This window comes from Chionomys nivalis, chromosome 20 (genome assembly GCF_950005125.1).
Source record: "Chionomys nivalis chromosome 20, mChiNiv1.1, whole genome shotgun sequence".
Lineage (NCBI taxonomy): Eukaryota > Metazoa > Chordata > Mammalia > Rodentia > Cricetidae > Chionomys > Chionomys nivalis.
Genome location: NC_080105.1, coordinates 44,085,344 through 44,103,790, shown reverse-complemented (window position 1 = coordinate 44,103,790; position 18,447 = coordinate 44,085,344).

Sequence of the window (18,447 nt, the reverse complement as noted above, 5' to 3'; positions counted from 1 at the left end):
TGTTGGAATCCAAAAATTGCTGATTTGTTTCTGTAAAAACGAGATCTAAGATGTGACCAATACTTAGCATCAGAAACTTTTGAGGCTGTAAGGCAAAGAACTGTCCATTCAAGTTAGTTATAATAAGAGAAATAAATAAATAAACCAGGCACAAACAAAGCAGTCAGCCATAAATTCTATATCTAATAAAATCCTTCCTTCAAAAGTGAGAGAGAAATTAAATTCCTAGATAATAATAAAAGCTGAGGTAGGGTCTAGAACCTAAAAAGATTCCTGGCGGTGTAAACTGAATGATATTACACTATGATTCAAAGAGATACAAAGAAATAAAGTCTCAGAAAAGATAAGAATGACAGTAGTGTTTAAAGATAGGTTTACTGTAATATTTATACTATAATATTTACAAAGCCACTTCTTCTATTTATTTAAAAATTGATATACTGAAAAATTAGCCCCATAATAAGTATTTTTGTAATATTGGCTTATAAATGTACATTTTTACTAGTGAAGAGATTAATAGTATATAAAAATAATGATTAATTTACAGTGGATTCATAATGAATAAGGCTGTAATTTTCTGACATTTGCTATTGAAATGATTGAGGACAGGGTTCATCAAGAAGAGTTGGAGTTAAGTTAATAAAAATAACATTCAGATCATTGTAGCTTTTGCATGTTAAGTATAACCCTTATGGTAACGATGAAGAAAAGAGTTGTAGAATATATATAAAATGAATTAAAATAGAATCCCAACATTTCACTAAAAAATTAGCAAACTACAAAAGAAGGCAATAATAAAGGGAATGAGGGACAAAAGTAGGTAAACTTTGCAGAAAATATATTGCCAATACCTTAACACTACCTTCATAGTAATTACATATAAATGGACTAAATTCTCCAATCAAATGACAAGATTCTTATTATAGGTTAAAAACAAAACTGAGAAACACAAAATATGATCTAGGCCATGTATGAAGGCATCTTTAATCCCAGCAATCCAGAGGCTGAGGATAAAGAAGCGGGTGCTTGAGACCATCATAGGTCACATAGCATAACTCTCACACAAGAAACAAAACCATGATATAATAATATGATGTGGTGTTGTTTCACTCTACACGTCCTCCACGGAATTGTGTGTGGCATGCTTGGTCCCCAGCTGGTGGTGATATTTTTGGAGTTGGAAGAGGAACTTGCAGGAGACCAGGAAAGTTGGGAGCTTGGGAGGCATATTTAAAGGTTAGATCTAATTTCTACTTCCTTCCTTCCTTTCTGCTTCCTTCATGTCCTGAAATAGATAGCCTGTGTCACATACTCCCATAGCCTTAATGTTCTGCTCATGGTGGATGCTTAGTCAATAGAAACCTTTGGAATCCTGACCCCAAATAAATCATTTCTTTATAAGTTGTTTATCAAAGGTGTTTTATTGCACTGACACAAATCTAATACCTGTGGTCTGTAAGAGATTCTCCTTAGACCCAAAGTTACAGAGTCCAAGTATATAGATGCAAATGAATACTACCTGCAAATACTGAGCTGACTATGCAAGTGTCAGATAACTTATGCTTAATGAAGAAAGTTTATGACAAACAGAATATTCATTATGAATTAAAGTCTTACTACCACAAAAATGTATAGAAATCACAGATCTTTAATCACCTAAAAGAAACCTGACTCACTTCAACATGAACAAACACCAAATGTGTTATTCTAAGTGAAAAAACCTATCTCAGATAGACGAACACTACACTATCCCAGCCATATGAAGTAGTAAATAATAGCCAACAAAGTCAGAGACATAATCAATGGAATTGACTGAGTATGGTACTAGAAGGAAGTAGGGAATATTTGTTAAAGGAAACAAAATCTCAGTTTTGACACATAAAAATATCTCTGCAGATGTCTGATGGTTGCAATGCATTAGTGTGGATTGTCCACTTCACAGCAGCTGAAGTTTATAGAAAACAAATACATGCTCCTGCCTATGAGGGACTGCGAGTAGGTTAGCCTTTGGGCATGGATAGGAGCGATTGTCTGGATTGGGCTCTTTGAGCTATGAAAACATTTATTCTGGGGAGAAAACTAGGCAGAATCATTCCGCCAGCTTGGGAACTGAACAAAATAAAAAGGAATAAGGTAGCTGAGCATAAGCAGTAATCCCACTCTACTTTCCCTGGCCAGTGATGCAATGCGGACCAGCTGCTTCAAGGTCTTGCTGCTGCAATGTCTTCCCCACTGTGCTAGACTGTACTTGGGCATTGTGAAGTAAAATTAACCTCCCCCCATAAAACCACCTTTAAAATTTTGTTTTTTTTTTAATCAGGGTATTTTTTCCCACAGAAATAATAAAAATAATTTAGGGAGTGTTGATCATTAATATAAACATGTGTGATGTTTTAAAATATGTACTTAAAATAATAACTTTTGCATTGTGTATATTTTCCACAATGACTAAATCAAAATAGAATACAGGAGAAAAGTTGACAGTAACAAATATGAACAACTATTTTTAAATGGAATATTGATATGTCAAAAACAGAAAAAGACTGACAACTGGAAACATTTGTTTCTTTAATATGGTGCAAATTATAATATCATTATTTATTGGAATAATATAACAGAAAGGTGGATGCGGGAAAAAAAGAGTGATCCATAGAATAAACTCTTGAGTAGACAAGAATGAGTGCACTTTGTTGCAAGGTAAAGTAGGAAGCATTGACCCTAGACGTCAATAACATCTACAATATGGAAAAATCCTTAAAATAATAGCAGAACCTGTGGTGGATTAATAACTATTGATTGTATATGCTTACTGGATGCCAGACATTGTTCTAAATAACATGTATAGTAAAAGGTAAGAGCTATAGTCATAGATACAATACCTATGAAGCTTTTTGCTTTTTTGTTTTTTCATACAGCCATAGGCTACTCTTACAAACAAGAACTCTGACGGCCTAGCGTCCTGGGTTCTTCCTCAAGCATGCAGCCTGGTCCTGAATAGGTTTATTCACTGTTCTGATCAGGAAACTGGGGCTATGATAGATGTATGAATTTACCTATAGCCATAACAGCTAATTATTAAAATCTGATATTTTGCAAAAATGAATACTGGAGAAAAAGTATCTCCAACAAGTGTTGCTAGGAAACTGGATGTCAATATGTAGAAGAGTGTAGATCTATACGTAGTAGGGGGCCACTTGTTTGTTCCTGGCTGCTCAGCCCCAAAATAACCACACCTAAACTATATTAATTAAACCACTGCTTGGTCCGTTAGCTCTAGCTTCTTGTTGGCTAACTCTTACATATTAATTTAACCCATTTCTATTAATCTGTGTATCACCACGAGGCTTGGCTTACCAGGTAAAGTTCTGGCATTTGTCTCTGGCAGGATTGCATGGTTTCTCCTTTACTCCACCTTCTTTCTCCAAGCATTCAATTTAGTTTTCCCTGCCTAGTTCTAATCTGCTAAGCTATTGGCTGAAACAGTTTCTTTATTATCCAATGCTATTTACAGCATACAGAGGGGAATCCCATATTACTTATATTTATCAGCCTATAAATAAATTAACTCAAAATAGATCAGAGACCTCAAACTGCTAGAAGAAAATACAGAGAGTACCTTATTGTATTTAAGTGTAGAAAAGGGCTTTCTGAAAAGTATTTCATTTGCTTAGGACTTCAGGTTGACATGAAAAAAATGGACCTCTTAAAACTAAAATATTTATTGCATCAATAGAAACAGTAATGAGCAAAGAGGAAGCCTGCAGAATGGGAGAGGGCCTTTTTTTCCAGCTTTGTATGAACTAGAGAATTAATATTCTGAATATCTAAACAAATGACACAGAAAAAAATGACCCAATTGAGAAAAAGTAGATAATGGTTCTGAATATAGATTTTTCAAAAGAAGAAATAAAATGGGTAATAAATGCCTCATAAAATGTTCATAATGGTAAACAATGATCAATACATAGTTTTATGTTATTTTAAAGATGTTCAACATTCTTAGCAGTTAGGGAAATAAAAATTAAAACTACTTTGAGATTTCATCTTATACCAGTCAGAATGGGTGGGAAACACTGAAGAAGAGGGAGAAAGGAGGCATAGAGAATATAAAAAGTGTTTGAGAAGGCCACAAAGGAAACATTATTTTATGTTTACTTTAAAATCCATGACATGCACATATGTTTAGTAATAATGCATCCAGACAGAGTCATGGACTAGTTAAAAGAAGACCTGATACCAAGTTTGGGAACCTCCATCAGGTTCCTGGTCAGGGGAATCCAAGAGACTCCCCCAAACAATATAGGTTATTGTCATTGCCGTTGATTTCCTCCAAGACCTTAATGGGAAGACACTATTGCTGAAGACATTGTGAATTTGGGCCATGAGATTTGGAGAAATAAAGCTATAACTGATCTGGAAGTTTCCTCTCTTATCATATCAGCAGGTCCTGTGCAAAGGAGAAAAAATCAGTAGTCCTGCTCAGATGGAAAACCTATAAGCCACAATAACTGGACAGGCAAGATATCCACAATGGTGCAATAATGATACTTTAACTTGGGAACACCTAATATCTGTCTAATGGATGTAGATGCAGTATTCGTATATGAAGATCTGAAAAGAAGTAACACTATTAAATTAGATAAAACCAAACCAAATGAAAGAAAAACTTGATATACTGACCACAAAATCAAATGTATTTTCAGTTACTTATGCTGCATTAACTATAAGAATGACAGCAGAACATATCACAATGTGTTTATCATATCCATCTAGATTAAGAGTTTTCTTTAAAATAATACTGAATTAGGAAGATCTGTTTCTTATTAGCTCTGAGTACATCAGTGAGTTTTTTGATCTCTATGTGCCTTTAATTTTTTATTTGAAAAATGGAAATAAGACTACTTCCAGCTATTTGGGGAGATTAAATTATGCATAGTCATGCTCTGAGCATAGTAAAAAGATCATGTGTTAGCGTTTTTTAAAATCTTTTGGTCATGTATTTATAATGGTTCTAATTCAGCAGTTGTTCCATTGATAGGATGCATTTCCAGAGGATTGGCAAGTCCTCCTACAAACATGTCCTTTTTACAGTATTTAAACTTGAGATTTTCCTGCCTTATGATAGTTAATGGGTTAAAAGCAATTTCAAAGTTTGAACTTTGATTTCTTTTTTAGTATTATGTCACGAGCCACTCCCATGTTGCCGGGTACCGGCAGAAATCCCCTTATTTGCGTTTGAGGGTGACTTGCATAGGGTAAGTTGTGATGATGATTCACAGGCTAGGTATGTGAAATACATTTTGAGGATATAGGATTTTCACTGTTTGAGGGGTTTCTGATGTTGTAAACCTATCACAATGAGAAACATATATAATCCTAGTACCTCATTCTAGGACACATGTGGTAACAGAGGTAAGCCAAACAGAACAGAACAATCATATTGTTTTCCAACTAGAAAGAACTTTTAAATCATTAACCTCAACTTTTCCACTCCCTTGTCATTAAAAAAATATGTATGGGTTTAGGGGAGAAAGTGAGAGAAGGGAGAAAAGAGAAGGAAGAAATGATGTATTTGTATTATATTTTCAAAAGGGAAAATAGACTTTTATTTTGCAATTTCACATATGTGTACTTGCAATCCTAAGAACTCTCATCTCCTGCCTCCCTACTACCCCTGTCTATTTTCCCTCCTCCCCACAAATGTATCGTATGCATTCTCATCTAATCTTTCTGTTTAGAGACCTATCAGGATTAACCATGGCCATTTGTGTGATTGTGTGAGCCTGTGTCCCAAGCAGTCTGTTGCTGCCTTGTGGGCCCAGCAGATGGTGCATAATCAAAGACAATGATTCCTGCTCTTCCAGAGTCTATGTACAGCTGATCATTAAGAGGCAAAGGCTAGGCCCCATGAGCCCCTTTCCCATCTTTGATGTATTGTTGATATGGCAAAACTTGTGTGCGCTTACTGCAGGTGTACTGCAGCCAATGTGAGTTATTGATGACTGTAGATATATCGAGTCTAGGGAGTGACATTTTGTAGATTTTCACCCTGTGTTCTGGCTCTTACACACTTTCCACCCTCTCTTCCACAGTGTTTTTGAAGTCTTAGAAGGGATGGTATAAGAGATTTGTTTAGGGTCAGGTGAGCTTCCATTCATTTATTTCTCTGCATCTTTGGCAGCCACAATCTCTCATCATGGTTTACTTCATTCAAGAAGAGGCTGCTCTGATCAAGGGTGGGACCTGCTTTTGTCCATGGATATATTTAAAGGTATAAAGGTATAAAGGCATATTTAAAGGTATTAAGAAGGCAGTTCACTGGCATTGAGCACCCTGTGAGACACTTGAAATGAAAGGGTCACAGTCAGTGTTGTGATTCTCCCATTATCCAGCCCATGTCGGATGTTTAGTAAGTGTTTGGTACCATCAGTGTTAGTCATGACTGGCAGAATGTTTCATAGGAAGTGTTTTCTCTTTTCTGCTTGCCACTGTGGCAAAGTTGTCCCTAACTGAATGTTGGGGGCTGAGCCTTCCTGGACATCAAGGATGGGGATGTCAGTAAGAGATGTTAGGCATAGAACCAATCAAATTCCCAGAGAACTACATGGATTTTGATTTGGGGTGTGAAGATGCTTGATGAGCTACTAAAAAGCTGTGCTGTCTTTTTTTTTTTTCATTGAATGTTGGTAGAGTAAATCTTGTCATCTGGCTTTTGACAGGAGAATATAGTTTTCCAAAGCGGAATCGTTTTCCTAGATAAATGTATCGTGTGCTCTATTCTGCTTCTGTGGAACTGACATATTTGGTGTTGGATGCCTTCCACATGAAGATTTATCATTTAATTATAACTAAGAACACTGACTAAATCCCAGCTGCTTTGAGAAATTACTTAACTGAAATGCAGGATTCTCGGTGAAAGACCAGAAGCTTACTTCTGATCCACAGACTCAGGATTTTGATTCCCTAGAAGTGACAAATGTTTCAGGCTCTAAGAAAGGGACAGTCTCTAATTATGAGGTGCACAGTTCAATCTCAACTAGAGATGAGCAGGCAGGAGCTACTCCGTGAGGTTTTTCAATGGTTTGGAAAGTGATCGAATGCAATCCTTCACCCTAGCGCCCAGCATGCAGTTCCTCGGCTTTGGTCAATCATGATTAGAGCATTCTAAAAAACATGCCCTCAATGCCGTGTGACTAACTGTACCACTTAATTACTCCATTTCCAGTGAAAAGAAACACAGTCTCTTCCTTCCAGGCTTTTCATTTTTTCTTTTCTTTCTTTCTTTTTTTTTTTTTTTGCTTTCATAACCTCAAAACAGATTTAAAGGGAAAGAACTTGCAGGAAGCCTGATTCATTACAGAAATTAATCCAGTATGGTTGGCAGGCTTGGGGTTTTCTTTCACCATTTGTTGTTATGATAGATATCTTAGTTCTGGGTTCAAGCAGTCCAGGAGGGTATGTGAGAAAAATGTACTATTGTTTTACAATGCAAATATTTTGAGCCATTCTTCTCAAACCTGCCTATACTTTTTTTTGGTAACAACTCTTTAAAAATATTGTACTTTTCATTTTTATTAATGATAATTTAATAATTAGAGGCAATCATCTGAGCACTTGCATTTTGAAAAACTGAGATAATTTATACTGTGCTAGTCAGTGTTTCATCATTATAATGAAATCCTTAAGACAATTAACATACGAGGAATAAAGGTTTATTGTCGCACACTATTTTGAAGCTCTTAAGAGTCAAGGGAACTCACCCCTTAGTCCTCTGGTGGAGACACTGAATGCCATTGGCAGCAGCGATGTGATGCAAAGTGCTCACCTCATGACCAGAAGCAAAAAGAGAAAGAGTCCAGTGTTCCACAATCCATTTAAGGGCACACCTCCAATGAAATCTCTGGGTGTTCACATTTCTTACTCCTTAATCCAGCTGTTCCTTGCTCAAAGGTGCATGAGTCTCCTAACACTAAATGTAGGTAGGCCTTTTCTCAAGAGTTATTTCTTCACAGAGGTCTTCCATGCATGCGCTGAACAAAAACCTCTAATTTGTTCTTTGCTATTTGTCTTGCCTTTTTACCTTTATCTTCCTAATTTCATTCTACATATTTATGGCTTATTGTCTGTTTTTCCTCCTACAGTAATAGCAAAATTTTGTTTTACTTGATCTCTGCGATGATACCAATAATGGGAGTAGAAGATGGTACATAGTAGGTCTTGACTGAGTTTCTTATAGATTTAAAATACTAGCTAACAAACGGCAGACACTTGCTTTGCTTGAGCTGACAGAACCCACTGAATTTCCAAAAATATGCCACTGAAGTTATTTCTTGGCAATGTGTAAATCTCAGTATCATGTTTTATTCTTTTTTTAAAGTTGCATGCAGGAATATGAAGCATGATGCTTTACCAAGCTTCATATCCCAATTCACCGCTGAACAGTAAAGTTGGCTCTCTGTATCTTTAAGTCCTCTGTCCATAGACTCAACCAATCACAGACTTTAAAAATATTAGAAAAATTTGTCTGTGATGAACATGCATTTCTTATCATTATTTCCTAACTGAACAGTATGATAACTATTTATGTGATATTACCATATCACATATCATATTATTATATCATGCTATTATAAGTCAGGTAGAGATGACTCCATGGGATGACTGTAGTGCTCTTGACCAGTGTTCTTACTATGCCCAGCACAACTGCTCTGGTCACTGATCTCAATCCCATATGAAGACAGAATGTGATATGAAGATGGTTTAACAACTTCCTTCTCCCACTAAAACCAAGGAAATATCAGTTAATCCAAAGGTTAGCGGGGCAGGGGTGGAGCGGGTAGGAGATCACTTGTTCTATATTCTTGAATTTAACTATGTTGTTAAACTTACAAATCAGAAGCCCCTAGACATGTTTGCATGAACAGAGTAAATAATTTTGTGCACAGAGAAGAGAGTGTTTTGTCCGAGAATACAACATATGCTCCCCCATAACAGTAGACAAGTTACGCATGCCATCTGTGTGCACCTTAACTATAAGAACTAAAGTCTTTGCAAAGACAAGTCACTTAAGACAAAATAATGCCATGCCAGAGGCTTCCTTAAACAGCACAGGAGAGGTAAAGAGACAAAGAGAAAGAAATGAAACAAGATTACTGGGTGACAATGACCTTTTGAGTCTCCACAAATGCCTCCATGCATATTGTTTTTATGTTTGAACTCTTCCACACTTAAGAAAATGAGCACATTAAAAAAGAAAGAGAAGTTCAGGCTAAGTATCAGTACTATGACAACACATCTTGCTATTTCATTTGTGTCTCAGAATTCCAATGAAAACTCCAGTAAGGGAATAGACTCAGATTTAGAGTCAGCTCCGCCTCTTCTTTAACTGGCAGTCCTGCCTCCAAAGGCAAGCTGGAGTTTCTAACTACAATGGCACCAAAGAGTATCCAATCCATCTTTTTTATTTCCTTCAACACTGAGTTTCTAACTTCTAACTCCTTGTGAGAAGTCTTTTTCAGTACTCGAGCAGAGGCTCTAAGAAGTGTGGCAGAGCAGATCACATGGGATCCATTTGTCAATGTCTTTGCACCAAGAGTCCTTTTCTGCCCACAGCCTGAGGTTGAACATTTTCAGCAGGAGACCTTAGTAGTGATTGCCACACACTGGTACTCACAGAGCCTTCTGAAGGCAGGGCAGCACACTCAATTCCTTCTTGTCAATTGTGTCCCCACATTTTAGCTGCTGGTGTTTCTTTGAAGCAAAGAGAAAAATGACTTGCACTATATAAACCATCCAGTCCTCTTCTACTTCATTCTTTGTAAGTCATGTGTTCAGCTGCCTTACCACCTGCCCAAGCACTGCCCTATTAAGTGTGACCTTGGATTGTCCAGCCTTGCTCTCTTTCCTTCTTCTTCTTCTTCTTCTTCTTCTTCTTCTTCTTCTTCTTCTTCTTCTTCTTCTTCTTCTTCTTCTTCTTCTTCTTCTTCTTCTTCTTCTTCTTCTTCTTCTTCTTCTTCCTCTTCCTCTTCCTCTTCCTCTTCCTCTTCTTCTTCTTCTTCTTCTTCTCTTCTTCTTCTTCCTTTCCTCCTTTTAATAATAACAGTATAATCATAATAATAACTTCTTTTCTGAAGAATCTTTTCTTCTGATTTTATTTCTGGCACTAAGCACAGGAAAGATTTACAATAAACATTTGACACCCTTTATACCCCAGTAACGCTCCTGAAATAAACTTGTTAGTCAATTGAAAACTTTCTCTCTCTCTCTCTCTCTCTCTCTCTCTCTCACACACACACACACACACACAAAAAAAAAAAAACTTATTATCTGCTTATTTACTTAAGTGTGGAAGAGTTTAAACATGCAAGACCATAAAACAGTCACCAAGTTTACCTACATAAAGACACAAGTAGGAATTGGTTAAACTTTAGGGAAATCTTTCCAAAGAGTAGCCAAGGGCTCAGGCTTCAGCGGCTAATTGTTGTACTCTGTATGAGAACAGGTTGACCTAAAGCAAAATTGGGAGGTAGCTGACATCTCTTTGCCTAGGTGCATCACGTAGATTTTTCTTCTTTAGTCCCACATCTTACTTTTGGTCACATGTCCCCACCACGTGTCATGTATGTCTGTGTTGTACCAATTGTTCTCATACTTAAAAATAATTTATTTTAAGATATTATAGATTTTAAATTTAGTACCCTGGGAGGTGAGATGACTCACTACCTGTCATCCAGCCTTATGACTTGGTTTAGAATTTTAAGATCCATATGATAGATGGAGAGAGTTAACTCTTGCAAGTTCTCTGATGTTTATATACCTGGCTGGGGGTGTATGCACAACACTTCTTCCAAATAAATGAGCGAATGCAATCTAAATATTAAAAAAATTGTTTATTTTCTAACTTGCGATTGAAAACTATAAAGAGAAGTGAGAACTTACCCTAGGATTCAATGGTGAGATATTAGTATTACCGGCACTCTGAAAAGAAGAAACGTTTTCTATTTTTTAATTATTTTAGAGCATTATCATACTGTTTACATTGAAAACATTAATGAAAGGAGATCCTGGAGGACTCATGTCTGATATTTTGTCTGCCAGTCAATTAGTATCATGATTAAGCCTAATCAGCTTATAATTTGGATTTCTGCCTTCATCCCTCCTATAAAATGTAGTATCAGCCTGTTGATATCAGATCCCAGACGCTAGAACCATACCTGCACATAGTTGTTGTCCCCTCTAAAATGTGGGATAACTAGAGATTTGCCGCTCTGCGATTCAAAATCACCTCTTGAAAGCCACCATCTGTTTGTGTGTTTAGAGGCTTGTTGTGTACTTTCAGCCAACAGGTTTGCAAATTCTGTGTGCTAAGTCAGAAGCTAATGGGAGCTTGGGTCAGCCTTCACAAGTCAGGTGAAAGTCTTATAAAAATTATAGAAAACTACCACAGAGATCTTGATGTAAAATGGTAATCTCTGCTTCATCTTTATGCTTTGTTCAGGATACATGTAGTAGGCAAGGCAAGGTGGAGATAACCAGTATTAATGAATTATAGACTATAAAGTTGTTATACAAAGTATGAACAGAATGGGAATAGTCAGTATAAGGTCACAGAGAAGGGTCATATCTACATCCTATTATTTGGTGCAGTTTGAATATGAAAGGAACTCACAAGCTCATGTGTTGGAAAAGTTGGCACCAAGCAGCTGGTACTGATTTAGGAGGTTGCAAAACTTCCAGAAACTAAGGATCACCTCATAGAGGCAGACAACTAACAGTGGTCTTTGAGTGCATCTGTCTGATTCTGCTTCCTTTTCTCATATCTTATGTGTTTGAATCCATGAACTCACGTAGCTCAGAGTTTCCTCAAGCTCCCTTTGTAGCCAAAGCTGACGTTGAAGTATTTATGCTTTGATTTTATCTCAGAAGTCCTGGGATTACAGACATTCACCATAACTTTTGATTTGTGTAATACCAGGGATTGAATTTAGGTCCTCATGAATGCCAGGCAGCCATTATAGTGGCAGAATTACTTACCTAGTTCCCATTCCTGCTTCTTGGTCCACCAATACCAGAAAAAAAACCCTACCACAAGCCTTTGCTGCTTTGTACTGCACCACTTCACCTAGCATGCTATCACTGCTGTGATGATGTTATGGACCCCCATGAACCATGAAGCATAATAAAAATTTCTTCTCCTAAGCTGCTTCTGACAGGTATTCTGTCATAGCCACAAAAGCAATGAAAACACTATCCATCAGCTTCACTGATCTCACTGGGAAAGGTCAGTGGATACTTGTTAAACTTTTCTTAGGAAAATTGGCATTTTTCTCTAGAATATGGTACCTAATATGTCAATATTGCCACTGGGAGTAACCCAGCAGGAATCTTACCTGTGCAAACATATGAATTTGCTTTCTGCACATGCTGTATTTGTATTTGTTAGTTCATTTACTTCATAAGCAAATCCTTATTTAAAAATAGATTATGAGCCTGGTGTTGGTAGTACATGCTTTAAATCCCAGCACTAGGAAGCAGAGGCAGACACAGACAAATCTCTGACTTTGAAGCCAGTCTGGTCTACAGAGAGAGTTCCAGGTCATCCAGGGACACACAGAGAAATCAGGTCTGGAAAAGCAAAGTAAAGCAAAAACACACTTGTTAAAGTGTGATGGCTATAAAGAATATAAAGACAAAGAAAACACTTTCTTTGGAATGAAGAGTCTCAATGTAGTTGAAAATTTGCATAAGAAGCACAAATACATTCACATAAGAAGTTTTATCATGTTTTGTTTGAAAGAACTTCAGAACAGAATGGGGTTCAAAATATCCTGTTATGAGGCCACTTGTTCATTTGTTGGCTGCCTAGACTTCTGAAATAACCACAGAAAACTGTATGATTTGCAATAGTGTTTGACCAATAGCTTAACCGTATTTCTAGCTAACTCATATCTTAAATTAATCTATCTCCATTCATCTATGCATCATCATGAGGCTGTGGCTTACCAGGTAAAGTTCTTGTGTCTGTCTCCAGAAGGGCTACATGGCTTCTCATGACTCCTTCCTTCTTCAAGCATTCAGTTTAGTTTACCCTCCCTAGCTCGATTTTGCCCTGCACAGGCCCAAGACTGTTCACTTATTAACCAATGGTATTCACAACATACAGAGGGGAATCCCACATCAATATTTAAACCTGATAAAATATAAGAGTAAAGGATTAGGTATGGTCTTAGGAAACAATGGCTTGCAAAATTGATGTACACAACAAAATGACAAAAGTGAAATTTACCCTCTCTCCACCTTATTAGCAAACTCTTGTTTCTGGTATTTAGTACTCCCTGTCAACATGGGAGACTATCACGAGATAATATTAAAATGATTGGAAGAATTTTATTGTGCACACATTGAGCTTTGCTTTTTCATTTGAGTTCTATGGGAGCTCTGTAATACAATGAAAAGATCAGTTAATCTTTGCTCATTGTATAAATCTTAAAACCTAATAGGATGTATACAGATAAAACAGTTTCTACTGGTACACATATCATTGAGCCTGAAATGGCATCTCTGTACACACCATTTATGATGTTTATATTGCCCAACAAATTGTAATCAGTTCAAAACCTGAGCTTGGAATTGTATTAATAGATAGTTGTTATGTAAAATAAACTTAGAGTCATTTCCCTGAGATTATTTCAGAGAGGAACATAATAGGTTCAAAGAGATTAGAGGAGAAAGATGCATAAATGGAAACTAAATGGTATTATCCTGAATTTATCATTACTTCTTAGGCTAAGAAGTCACTAATATTTATGATAATGGGGCCAGGATTGGTAAATAAAATGAAAAAGACTGTCAAGCTTACTTATAAGAATTAACTTCAAGTTGTAGAAGACTGAAGTACTTCACACATTCAGTATAATTTTTGGTTGTTAATTATTAATATTTTTGTAATACAAAAGTCCCTACTTTATTCATATTTCTGAAGATTTTCTTTTCTTTATCAAGGTTCTACCCAAGACACTAGCATCATGCAGCCATCATCTCTCTTCATATGTCTCCTGATTGTGAGAGGTCTGCAAATTTCTTTACTTTGAGAGTTTGAGGTATTCATCAGTTATCTTGCAGATTGTTTCTTATTTGATTTTTTGTCATAAACTTTTCTCAAGTTCATCATTTGTGTTCTTGAAGAGAAGACAACAGGTGCAAAGTGGTTTCCTCATGCCCCGTGAAGCCATGCTGGAACAGCATAGCATTTGAACCCCGATGTGGGTCTGGAACAGTTGGCTCAGGAAGGTCTTGCAGTTTTCTCCATGTTCCAGTGGATCAAGCATGCTCCTTGCCCTATTTCATTTCTTGTAAGAAATCACAGTGAACAACCTGACTGAAGGAGAAAGAATTATAGCCCGTCTCTGCATGGGCAGAATTCCTACATATATTTAGAATGTCTCTGCTCGATTATTTAGTTGGTTTTCAAGTACTTTACAACAATGCATACATATGAACTTTACTTTTATTCTTAAGGTTATAAACCAATGCTACTTTATTTTGTTGTTCAAATTGTTGAATCTTTGATTAGTTTGGTAATACTCTTTTTCTATGACCCCCTTGCCCTAAATAATCCTTATTTATGGGCAAAGCGAGATGCTTTAGGCTCATATCCTATGCTTTCACTTCTAGTTCTAGCTTCTCTCATTTGCTGCAGTTGACTTTCATTTATTACAGAAGATCATCAGAAACTCATGTTCATACGACATGTGCTTTTCTATAGTGCTGTCCTTTCCTGGAGCACATCTCAGCTAACAGCAAAGGGAGTTTATTTGGCTAAATATCAACAAATCTAAGGGCGTATGTGTTCAGATAAAACTAATCAGATGTACACAATAGTGTATTCTAATCAGCCACCATATGGAAGATTCTAGTCTCTATCATTTGCTCATTTATTGTCAGCTTCCTAATCAAATGGTAAGAAACATGACTTCTAGTATTCTACAAGTGTTTATTTAACTGTTTGAGTCTAGCATACACCTAGAAGTATTGAGTTTTTGATCAAAGTAACTGAGACAGCTTTATCAAGTAAAACCACATCCTGTGTATAATTTCCTTTGACTTTATCTTATAAATTTATACTCCAAAGTTACTTACTCAACAATTTTCCAACCTTACATGGTAAGGTTGTTTTATGCATTTGTAATAGATTACTATATTTTTTGTGCCAGTCTGTATTTCATTCTGGAGTTCTTCCAAGCTTCTAAGTGGTACTTTATTTAATCTGCATGCATCAAATATTGTATAGTCCCATGGGTGTTGACAAATGCATGATGTCATTTTCCTTACATCACAGTGTCATAGAAATATTTCACTATCCTAAAAAAAATCTCAAGGGTTTTACCTTGTCTACCTTAGCTATTTTCCTGAAATTCCTGAATCAACCAACTTGTAAACTTGTAGGTATTTTTGCTTATCTCGTAATTTTACTTTCTTCTAAAATGTTTTATAATGAGAATCACACTTTCTTTTAGACCAACTTTTTAATGGTTTGATTGTTCAGTATTTTGAGATTCTTTGTCGTTTTTGTTGGTACAACTGAATACTATGTACATGCATAGATATGTTAGAATATCATAATTTGATTATTTACTTGTATTTTGGGGGCATTTTAAGCACAGCTAGGGGATTTCAGAACAGTTAGGTCATCTCAAACATAACTGGCCAAGCATACAGCAATTATATTACCGTAGTTGTGAGGTTTTAGTTTTCCCATCTTTTGGCATACCAGGGTAAGACTGTGTCTGTTTCGGGGGTTAAGCAATTATCCTTTCTTTGTCACTGTCTTGAGATTTGGGTGTGTGTGGGGGTACTTGCCTCCTCATCTCTGCTGTCGGAGGTGGTGTTGACTCATGGTTCTGTGTTGGAAAAAAACAAACAAACAAACAAACAAACAAACTTGTTTGCTCTTAAGAAATGAAACGTAGATCTGGTTGTAAAATGAGGTAAATTTAGACCTCTCACTTTGCCCCATTCTTAATTGGGTTGTATGGTTGTCCTTACTGTGAGACTTGAAGAGTTCTCTGTGTATTCTGGGTAGACATCATTTGTCAGCTGCATGTTTCTTAATTGCTTACATTGTAAATTAAATTTATTCATTTATTTTATATCAATATCAGTTTCACCAGTCTCTTCTACTTCCATTCCCTCTTCCACCTCCCCTCTGCCATCCCCCCAATCCAGTCCTCCTCTGTTTCTGTTTAGGAAGTTGGCAGGGCTCCTATGGGTATCAACAAAGCATGGCATATCAAGTTGAGGTATGTTTAAGTTCCTCTCCTCGTATTAAGGCTTGGTATATCAAGCCAGTATGAGTAATGGATTCCCCCAAAATTTGTCAATGCATCAGGGACAGCACAGCTCCCATTGCTAAGAGTTCCACAAGTAGACCATGGTATATGACTCTATCACATAGGTATAGGGCCTAGATAGGTCCTCTGTAGGCTCCTTAGTTATTAGTCCAGATTCTATGATCTCCTATGAGCCAAAGTTAGTTCTCCCCATGGTTTCCCTTTGGATTTTCCCTCTCCTCAACAGGATTTCTGGAGTTCAGCTCAGTGCTTAGCTGTGGGTCTCTGCATCTTTTTCTATCAGTTACTAGATGAAGGCTTTCTGATGACAATTAGGTTAGTCACAAATCCCATCCAGGAGACTGCCAGTTCAGTCTATCTATCCACTATTGCTAAAAATCTTGGCTGGGGTCATCCTTGTAGATATGTGTGTATTAATATCCTTAGCCACTTATTCAAAAGATATAGGTTAGTTGAAAGAGTTAAGAAGCAAAATTTGTTTTGTATTTGTTGTTGGTTATAAGAAACGAATCTTATCTTCAAAGGTAGATGACACCTTAGAGTAAAAGGATAGAAAATGTATTCCAAGAAAATTGAATATGGTAACAATCAGACATTGGTATTTTAATATATGAAAAAATGATTTCAAATAAAAATTAATCAGAAGAGAAAAAGGACAGTTCAGTTTGATCAAGGGAGTTCTTTCCCAAGATGACGTTACAATCCTAAAGATATGTGCACCATACTCAGAAACAACACATTTTGTTTAAAAATATACTATTGAACTTAAAGGCACTATTAACCCCAATTTAATAAATTCCAAATGATTTTAGTGCCTCTCTTTCTCCAATAGAGGGGCCATGTGTATAACAAACAGAGAATTGTGGCAGCTAGGATAATATCATACATCAAATTGGCTGACGAATAGCTGCAGATTATTCCACCTGAAAACTGAAAAGTATGCATTCTACTCACCAGCCTGCAGTCATCTTTCTAAAACAGACCACATCTGATGAAAAACAAATCACAAAAATTACAGAAAATCAGGAACTACTCTGAATCCTACACAAGGCAATAAAGCTTGAAATTAATGACAAAAGGATCTCAGAAAGTCATACAAAAGTCATCCACATTAAACAATATATTACTAAATGATGAGTGAGTAAAACAAGAAATTGATAAAAACCTGAAATTAAATGGAATGAAAACAAAACACAACAAAATCTCTGGAACACATTAAAACCAGTCTTAAGTAGAAAATACATAGCTCTGAGTGCCTATCCTAACAAGTGAGGAAGAGCACAACAAATAACTTAATGGTGCAAGGAAGAGTTTAGAAAAGTAAGGACAAAAGACATCCTAATCCAGTAAAAGATAATAAATAAAACCAGTATAGAAATTAATGAAGTAGGAACAAACAAAAATAATATGAAGACTCAATAGATCTAAAGCTGATTCTTAGGAACTATAACAAGACTGACAGACTCTTAGATGAAGTAATCAAAAGAGAGACAACAAAAGTTAAAATTAACAAAACCAGAGATTAACAAAGAAACATCACAACTGGCTAAGAAATTCACAATATTAAAGGGAATATTTAAAAATTCTATTCTCCATTAAACTAGAAAATAAATGGTAAGATTTCTAGAAACTTCTGCACAACAGTGTTAAACCAAGGAGTAATCAATAATTTAAAAGACCTATAACATATAAGGAGTTTAAAATAATAACAGAGAGAGAGACAGAGACCCAAATTGGAGCAACGGTCTGAGCTCTTAAGGTCCAAATGAGGAGCAAAAGGAGGGAGAACATGAGCAAGGAAATCAGGACCACGAGGCGTGCACCCACCCACTGTGACAGTGGAACTGATCTATTGGGAGCTCTTCAAGGCCAGCTGGACTGGGACTGAATAAGCATGGGTTGAAACTGGACTCTCTGAACATGGCGGACAATGAAGGCTGATGAGAAGCCAAGGACAATGGCACTAGGTTTCGATCCTAATACATGAACTGGCTTTGTGGGAGCTTAGCCTGTTTTGATGCTCACCTTCCTGGGCCTGGATGGAAGTGGGAGGACCTTGGTCTTCCTGTAGGGCAGGGAATTTGGACTGCTCTTCAGT